The following is a 9,584-nucleotide window of genomic DNA, read 5'->3' as shown; positions in this document are numbered from 1 at the left end:
CTTACACTGCAATTTCTGTTCACCAGATCTGTTGCTTCAAGCAGGCTTCACACCAGCAAACACATTCACATAGCAGTGGGGGTGCTGTGGAGAGATAACCACTGCTAGCTTAGTTTTGCTCACTTGCAACTGTTTACAGACCTACAGCCTCCACCGGCAAGACAAGTTCTTCAGCAACAGACAAAACCTCCCACCTTAACAGGGACATCATTACTTAAATGGTAGTAAAGCATTTATGCAAATCCAACTCTTCTATCTTTGTTGTGGCAGCAAGGTATTCCTCTTGCTTGTCACTCATTTAACTCAAAAAAGGCTCTGCTTTTTTTGCCCAGCTACTAAGACCGATACATGGCAATATTCCAGAACAAAGTCTGTCTAACCATTGATTTCCTGGACCACAGCCCAACAGCCATGTGACACTTCTAAGTTCAACACTAATGATGGTTACTGCAAGATTTCACCAGACTATTTAAAGCACAAAAAAGCAAAATGCTTTCATGCTGTTTACTGCACAGTCAAGCCAAAGCTTTAAATCTAGCAAGCTATTTTCTAAAAGTGATGTTTAATAAAGTACTTTTGCACAGAGAAATCTCATGCCATGTGTTCCGAATGTGTCATGCAGTAACTCTTCACAACTACATCTCCTCTCAATCACTTGTATAAAACATCTTACCAGACTCAAAAAACATACCCGAAGAACTAAATCCACAAGTGGTTTGCAAACACATCATCCCCCACCCACCAAGCAAAAAAGCCATTACAAGTATTACTCTTTCCATCTTAAAATTAGTTACAAAAATGATCTCCCTACATCATTTTCACTAGTTCTATATTCCAAAACCCATGGAGTATCATGGTTAAAATGTTTCTTCATTTTTGTGAACATCACTTTCTACACTATTAATACACTTTTTTCATCTTCTGCAGCCCTAAGCCACAGGAGCATTCATGCAGAAAGGTATCCAGCTAAATAGCCAATATGCTGTATCACTGGCCACATCTACCTTTTTCTATGCCAAGTAAGAGGTACCTTTCTCATGATTAAACACTGCTACTGCCAATAGGCCTCAATCACCTGATGGGCATAATAACATTCTCTGGCACCCTTTATCCATCTAATACTGTCAATCCTAGATCGGAGACCATGCCCAAGGAATGTTTTAGAACATACAGAACATTGATGTGAAGTACTTTGGGTACCTGAAGTGCCACCCACAATCCTGAAACTCTATCAGTCTTTGATCCCAGAAATCACAAGGTGAACTCATTCTCCTCAACCTTACTGGACATAGCAGTACCTCCTTAAAAGCTTCCATATTTCATGTTAGTGTCAGCCCAAAGGATAAAACGATGGTACCTTTACACTCCAAAATGCATGCCACACACTCTTCTGGCCCTGTAATGCAAGTCATATACAGATTCTTTTAGAGCATCTAACAAAGTACTTACCAAGTATCACTGCTGTATTGCTTATTTCTCTGGTCTTCGACATCTTTTTTCCTCCAGGAGGCTGACCTAGCTAGGACTGGCAACTTCCTGACTTAACCATCCAAGCAGCTTCACTAGATGCTGTCAGCAGCATCCAGACTTTTCATGAAACTACAGTGGGCAAAAGATGGAAACTGGTCCCTTCCCACTTCTGAAGTGCATAATCACTAATGAAGTTTGTTGTCCAGGAGTCACTTGAGCACAATGTGGAGTATCACATGTCCAGTATGTGCTGTACCAGTCGGTGCAACAAGGCCACGTTGCCTCTTGCCAAGTACAAGCTGTCAAAGAACACCGTGGTGCAACTACAGACCTCATGTGCAACAGCTAGGTTTTTCACATCCTCATCTTTATTCAAGAAAGAACACGTACAAAACATGGCACATGGAAATACTTACCCTTCTCAGTAACATTTAACAGAAATAATAAATCATTGAAAGCAATGAAAGGAAAGCTGTTCCGTAGTAAACTTCTGCAGATTTTGATACATCCGCTAGACTGATTTACACAGCTGCTTGCTCAAAAGGAGCAGCCTTTAGCCAAAGTAGCTGGTTACTGCTTATTAACAATAACCAAAGCATAGGAGATGCTCAGTGAGCCAATACGCTCCTGGATTTCAGTCAGCTTAAGTGTACATTTTAGTACTCAGACATACTTATTTTTGACATTCCCAATGCTTTAGGTGCTGCTACTACTAGTGTTTTGCACTTCATGATACTGCTTGGACAGAAAATTGGGCTTTTCATGGAATTTGTCATTTAGAGATATGCACATTTCATGAACTATAGGAATTCCTCCAACTCTCCAAAGGAAGAGAGCTGCTGGCATCCAATGCTGTCATTTTTGGCTGAAGACTATAGGGTATTTTTTCTGTATTTTGGGATGATTCTGCAACTGTAGCTCTATCAATTTTTAGGTATCATGCCATTCTGTTTCTTCCTTCATAAACCATTCCTGACAATTAGGTTTGAGAGTCATGCTTTAAAGCAGACCGCAGCTTATGTACATAATGATTTGTCTTTAAAAGCCAACTTAATCTGTGACCAATTTGTGATCCTTCATTACTCTGTGGAAGAGTGTCAATTTGCTGAATACAGCAAATATGCTGTTACTACGATACAGGACCATTAGTTTTCAAGTGAATCCTCAAAGCGAAAGTTCCAACGTGTGTACTCCCGTCTCCCACTATTGACCTCTTTCCCCTCACAGCAAGCAGGTAACATTGCCAGCGTACACCTCAAAGGGCAGTTCCACTGTTCTGGCACTGGTCTTTTCATGCTGAAGTGGCAGTCCATAAAAGCCCAGTTCCTCTCTCCCCTCACTAGATACAGACAGCAATGCAAGCTTTAGACCTTGCCTTTTCTGTAACCATGACTTTCCTCATGACACTTGAATTTTTCTTACAAGTGTTTCACATTTATGCTTCTGTACCACCACAACCTCATCTACTTCCTCCCATCTCCTGAATGACACCACCCTCAAAAAGCTGACTCATTGGTTTGAATGTGTACCCATTTTGCTTTCTCCCCATCTTTACAGGGCCTACCTGTGAGTTCTGTTATTTTGAGTTATTACAGATGTTCAGCATCAGCAAGTCTATATACTCTTATGATATTTTAAAAGGGCAAATACTCTCAGGGATTTTTCCATGTATTGAAGCTCAACACTCATTTCTCTAATATTGCTGCTACCCTTCCTACAGAGGGCAGCTCAGTGTTTTGGGAAAAGGTCTATTTTAAATATACAGAGACAGTGATTTTGGTTCACATGCAGTTTCTGAAAACAGTATCCGCTTAACAAAACTGCAGCAGCTGCCTCAGCAGGCTTTTAAAGCATGGCATCCCACTCCAAACCACAAAAACTCTTCAGGTGTTACACTTCCTTCCAGTTACAGATCATCCACATTTGTCTGGCAGCACTGACAAAGCGTTCCAACTCATCACTGGAAAAAGAGAACAAGGTCTAAGTAAAATGGTTCATTTGAGGGAAAAGTTTCAATTTGCAAGTAAGCACACAACACTTTATACATTAAGGTGTTACTGTTTCTGTAATAAAACCTACAACCCCATTGACATTGTAACACTTTTCAGAAAGTTTAAATCAAATCTTTTTGTCTCATCTCAGATTCCGGATCCGTATTAGGTTTTTCAACAAAGAATTCAGGTTCGGGATAGGATCATCACAGATGAGACAAAAGCAATACAGAAAACAAATTTAATAGGCAATGTATGGTTTTCCTATAGGGTTTCTGATTGCAATAAAAAAAATTAAACATTCTCTAGTCCTTTGACATATTTCAATAAAAATGTACAATTATTTAAAACTGCATGTAGGTTTGAAAGCTAACCAAGGTTAGGCACAGCTATCAGCACACATTGGGCCTTGGGGAACAAGTGTTCTTAAATTCCAACTATGTACAGAATTAGTTACTACACTGTCCTGGTTTCAACTGGGATAGAGTTAATTTTCTTCCTAGTAGCTGGTACAGTGTGTTTTGGTTTTAGTGTGAGAATAATGTTGATAACCCACTGATGTTTTAGGCTGTTGTTAAGTGGCACTTATCCCAAGTCTAGGACTTTTCAGTTTCCCATGGCCTGCCAGTGAGGAGGTGCACAAGAAGCTGGGAGGGAGCACAGCCAGGACAGCTGACTCAAACTAGCTAAAGGGATATGAACTGTAAGCACAGAGCTCCTTTAGACTTAAGGTGAGAATATGTTTAGCTTTTCCAGTTGCATACCTGAATAAGCTAAAAGTATTTGTTCCTACATTTTTGACCATTTTCCTGTGTAAAAAAAGACATTAGTTCAGAAAAATTTTCTTCCAGCACTCAAAATACAACTTGCCATCTATTTAGTCTCTCATACAGACCAAACCGCATTATCAAACATGTGTTGGATTAGTACCAGTACTCTACAATTTCTGTGAAACTTAACTTAGAAGTGTAGTCATGCCACAGTAAAATTTGTTTCGCTTCTCTTGCCCAGCTATAGCTCAACTTGGCTATGAACTATGACAGGCAACTAACCAATCAAGTATAATTCCCCCTCCTACGAGAATTTGTCAAAAAGATCATATTTGAAAATTAGCTAACAACTGGTTCTCACCTTCTATCAAAACATTAAAAACTCCAGAAGCTAAAAATCCACCAACAAGCAAGCATTAAATAAGAAACTACATCCGGACCACATTTTTCTACATACAACTCTCCTGCAAGCAACACGAAAATTGAGACTACCTCTAAACTAGAACTGCAAATTCAAAAAAAGGCCAAGATAGATCACTGAACATTTCACCCTGTTTTCCATTATGCAGATACACACAAACCCCACTCCACTTCAGATATGCCATTTGTAATACAGCAATTTACATGTCACCTCCTGCTTATAAATGGGGTTGACAACAATGCAATTTTTTAAAGCAGGCATTTAAAAATTATCATTAGTTATTTAAACCAGTTTTGCTGAGTTTCAAGGTATGTACAGGCCATGAAGCCCACCATCTTCAAACATATCACCTGTTCTGGTGTTAGAGTAGTCTAAAGTCAGATTCACATGTGTTTTTCATCAAGCAATCGGTCAGGTTTGGGATAGGTGCTTCATTCATCAGACATACCAATGGTTTTAAGCATCACTCCCACATCAAGCGTTTAAATTAATCATAACATTTATTGGAATTCATACCTTCAACTGAGAAGCAGCACCCAAGCATCTCTGCAGAGACATAAAATGCACTGGTTAGTTACACTAGCAAGGCTTGTTACTTCCAACCTTTCTTTACATCAGCCATGTAAGTCACTCCACTTCCTACTTGTAATATTGCCTGTCTAAACAATACAGCATTTTATAGGTAGCACTGCTGCACAAGAAGTTTCACTCACACTTTTGAACTTCACGTAGTGGGACAAAGCCTGTTGTTCAAAAGAAACTCCTGGTAGTTAGCAAGTTATTTAAAGGTACCTTTCATTAATAAGGAATGGAATAAAAATACAGATGTTGTAGTACAACAGGAAAGTCAGAACTTGTCCTCACATTTTAGATTTTAACTTCCTAACTAAAAACAACCTGCAGATACTCAAGAACCAGTGCAATTAAAGTGAATTTCATTGGAAAAGATTAGATTCAGGTACCTGGGTAAGAATGAAGTTCTTGGGAGAAACCACTACCAATACTCTCAATGCACGTTAAGTGTTCACAAGCATGCTTTTTGCCTGCTGCAAGTATAATGTTATACTAGCCCTTCTGAATTAGTTTAGCTGTGGAGCTGAAACAGCTTTAATCTAATTAGAATTCATTGCAGTTCACCATCAAATTCCACCTTTAATCATTAACATTACTTTTCCTAAATGCTCACATCCGAGTGAGCCCCAAGTTAACTATCCTAAGAGGGTCAAAGTGCAAATGCCATCACTAGCTTTCAAACACCAGCAACACTTCCTTAGCAGGGCACTTAATACCTGGCTAATGTTTGTTATTTACCCACTGTAAGGCAGGATACCTCAAATATAGGCATCTAACACTTCCCTCTCTCTCTGCTCTTTAAAGATGCTAGCTTTTGCAACAGCACATACCCATGTCAACATGGGGCTGAGGAGAGTTTAAATAATGCACCAACATTCTTATTCACAACCTGGAACATGGTGGCATCTAGCCTGTACCCAGGGACAGCAATGAAATTAACACCAACTGGGATAATGACTGAAAGACTAAGTGACTTCTGGAAAGAATTAAGTGGTTTCATCTCAGTAGCCAGATCCGTATGAAGTTTCTCATCAACATATCAGGTTTGGCAGTTTCATCATGATTCACCACTTATGTATCAGTGACTGGGAACTGTAGCACAATTCATACACTCATATATTCCACAAAATAAGCTTTATTGTCTTGCATATGCAGATGTACTGAAAAGGGAATACATTACAATTAACAAAAATTTTCAGCTGCTTAATCAATAAATATTACCTCTATCTGTTATACTACAGCTGCCAGGAAATCTTTCACCAGGACACCTGACATTCCCATTGTTAGAAACTGTTCATGCCATTCTAGAAATCTGAGTAAAATAATCAATTACAACATGTTAATGTGTAATACAGCACAACCCATTCAGAACAACCAAGTTTTACTCTCATGGATCCCCCCTTCCTCCCACCCACTGATTGTAAGCATTTGAGTAAAATTAAACTGACTACAGATCCTGAAGTTATTTCTTAGCATTTCCAAAAGGTGATAATATCAACTATACTCTTTAAAAAATTGGAACCCCATGTGCCTGTTTATATTAACAAGTCTCTAGATGTCCCCTTTGTTTTCTTCACCTAAACACCTTCTTATACCAATCTCCCAACAAAGTGCAAATTCACAATTAAAAGCCACCTAGAGGTAATTTTTGTCAGATTGAGGGTGAACACTTCAGATAGGCATATTTTACCAGCTCCTCCAACAGTAACCCAAATAAACTATTCACCAACTTCCCAGCCTACACAGTTCTAGACCATGTCAAACATGCCTGAAATACGATACTTCAATTTAAAAACTAATATCACACTAATTTGACCACACATATATTTTGCTAATCCATTTATTTATATTAAATTATCTCCACTGATCATTCAAAACATACACACCTTTCAGGAAAATCCACTTGTGTGTACCAAGTATTCTTCTACTTCTGATGGTGCTTCCATGAAGGGCTAAAATTGAAATTAAAGAAAAATAATCTTTAAAAGTAGAAAATGTCTCTTGCTGTGGTCTAGCATCATCTCTCATGTTACTATGTCAGAAACATAAAAATTCACTTTGTCATACAACATTTCAATATTGGTCTAGAACAGTCTTCAATACTTTACAAGTTGAAATTTTGTATGCACTAGAAAAAGTTACCCTGAATTGGTTTTAGACCATTTTGCAACTGTTACAATGTCTGAAGAACCAGAACATTCAAGCTTCTGTTTCAAAAATATTTATGAGTGGCCATGGATTTATTCACAATGCAATACTATCTGTCCACAGCTTGCACGACCATTACCTCAATGGTTACATTCAAAGATGGTCATGTATGTAGATTCACATTAACTCCAACACACATCTGAGGCCAGACAGCTAACTCGCACCATCTCTGAAATCGGTTTAATTTAGCACAAGTTAACCAAGTGATTTATCACATGGGTCTTCATGCTTATTTAAATGCCACAGCAAAAGAAATGAAACTAAGAATAACTGACCTTAACTCAGTGAAGAGCACACACAAAAAAATCATCAAATAATTACTCATCAGTTTGATGGCAACTATGAAAATGCAATATACTGCAGCTTGTTCTTATTTTTTATCCCACTCAGTAGCCATACAAAGATGACAAGTCTCTGGCACTTACCACATTCCATACTTTTGACAGACAAAAACAGGGAAACCAGAAATGGAAGCATTTATTATCTTGATCAACAACAGATGTAGTGCCACTTCTAGAGCAACAAAATTAAAAATTCCAGCCATTACCTTAATGCTTCTGTACAATGTATTGGACACCACTGAAAACCTCCTCTCCATCATACCTAAAAACAAACAGTAAACAAGCTTAATATTTGAAATCAGCAGATTCTTATTACTGGGCCACTAAGTCACACACATTATGAGACAATAATCATAAACAATCTCTCGAGTCTCAGAAGCAATAATATGTTACATACCTAAGTCTTAAGTTTGCAGGAGGCCTTTTAGAAAGCAGCAAGACATGCAGCCATTTTTAAGTAACAAAGGAGTTACGAGTTACATCCACTTGAAATCCCATATTAAAAACAAATTTCTACAAATAACTGCATGTACTATTCAACTTCAGTCCAAAGGATTTTTAATGAAAATTCGTCATCTCAAGGTTTCAGTCCTTTTAAGTATAAGCACTGATTTCAATTGGTTTAGAGTTTGGTTTTCACCACATAGCAAGTATTTAAATCTATCAACTCAACCAGGCAAAGAAACACATGACAAAGTATGTTTTGTCATATACAATACTTAAATAGATCAAATAAATGTAGCAATCCATTAAAGATAACTTAACTTATAAATGTTTTGTTTCAGATCACAACAACATTTTAAGCTACGGAAAATCTTGAGTTAAGCTTGCTTATTACACCCAATAACCAGAGGTTACTAATGGCTTCTAAAGATTCAAAAATTTTACTGTTCAGTAATCTTAACATGTGACTCAGGCTATCATTAGACAAGCTAATACAACACGGAATGAATGCACCCGACAACCTCCTACGTGAATGAAAACACCTCCTAATCTTTACTTCCAGATAAGAGCCTAGAATCCTAGCTATATTTTTTTTTACTGTATTGCCCATTCTCCTAGAAGTACTACGGCTCAATGACACTAGCATCGCAAAAGGGGAAAAAAGGCATCTTAAGTCCACATGAAGCTGGGTTTTTGTGTGTTATGTCATTTTTTAAAATAAATCTCTCTTTATTCTGCTGTCTCATTGCCTAGCAAAAAAAGAAAAGGCAACTTTAATAGTTTAAACTTTAAAGTAATTTCATGACTCATATTAAAAAAAACAAGCAAAGACTGCGGTGTTTTTTTCTTGGCACGATATGCTGATTTTACGGCAACTGTATTTTTAAAAGTCTTCTGAGGCCGGACAATTCCATGATGCCGATGGCCGAGCCCTCGGAAACACACGCAGGCAACACGAATGTGTGCACCAGCCCTGTGTTAAATGAACAAGGCAACTCCACCTTATTCGAGGCGCCCTAATCTCTCACCGAATCCCCTCGTTCTCATCGCGATGTTTAGTCGTGATGGACTTCATTCACCAGCACGGGCCAGCGTTCCAAGCACTAATTCAAACGAGGACCGAGCGAAGCGGAAGGCTGCATCGCCCCGGCAAGGCCCTGCTCCCAGCCTCAGCAATTAAGAGCTGGCGTCACTGGCGGCCAGCATTCCTTTCACCAGCCCCCGAAGGTACCCGACACGGCCCGTGTCCCCGCCGCCTCCCTCCGGCCGGGCCGGCTACCCATCAAAATGGCGCAGGCCAGGCAGCGCCTCGCCGGGCGCCGCCCGCGCCAGGGCAAAATGGTACGCCGCCGCACGGGCCAGCCGC

The 9,584-nt window shown here is 39.1% G+C and overlaps 1 long non-coding RNA gene across 3 annotated transcripts; it reads right to left on the bottom strand.

The window, feature by feature from the left end:
* Positions 1-990: 990 nt before the first annotated feature.
* On the bottom strand, positions 991-9,552 carry LOC104830647. 3 transcript variants are annotated; one of them, XR_774241.1, is made up of 7 exons: positions 9,247-9,552; positions 7,981-8,036; positions 7,108-7,177; positions 6,447-6,529; positions 5,169-5,307; positions 4,226-4,270; positions 991-3,430 (listed from the first exon to the last, which is right to left on the bottom strand). It is a non-coding gene; the product is annotated as an uncharacterized LOC104830647 (long non-coding RNA). The 3 variants fall into 3 exon arrangements; XR_774240.1 differs by having other exon boundaries at positions 9,255-9,552; XR_774239.1 differs by lacking the exon at positions 9,247-9,552 and having other exon boundaries at positions 7,981-8,994.
* Positions 9,553-9,584: the final 32 nt, after the last annotated feature.

Source organism: Haliaeetus leucocephalus, unplaced genomic scaffold (genome assembly GCF_000737465.1).
Source record: "Haliaeetus leucocephalus isolate CR32 unplaced genomic scaffold, Haliaeetus_leucocephalus-4.0 Scaffold195, whole genome shotgun sequence".
Taxonomy (NCBI): Eukaryota; Metazoa; Chordata; class Aves; order Accipitriformes; family Accipitridae; genus Haliaeetus; species Haliaeetus leucocephalus.
Note: the sequence above shows the minus strand (reverse complement) of the source record. Positions and strands in the feature narration are given on the sequence as shown.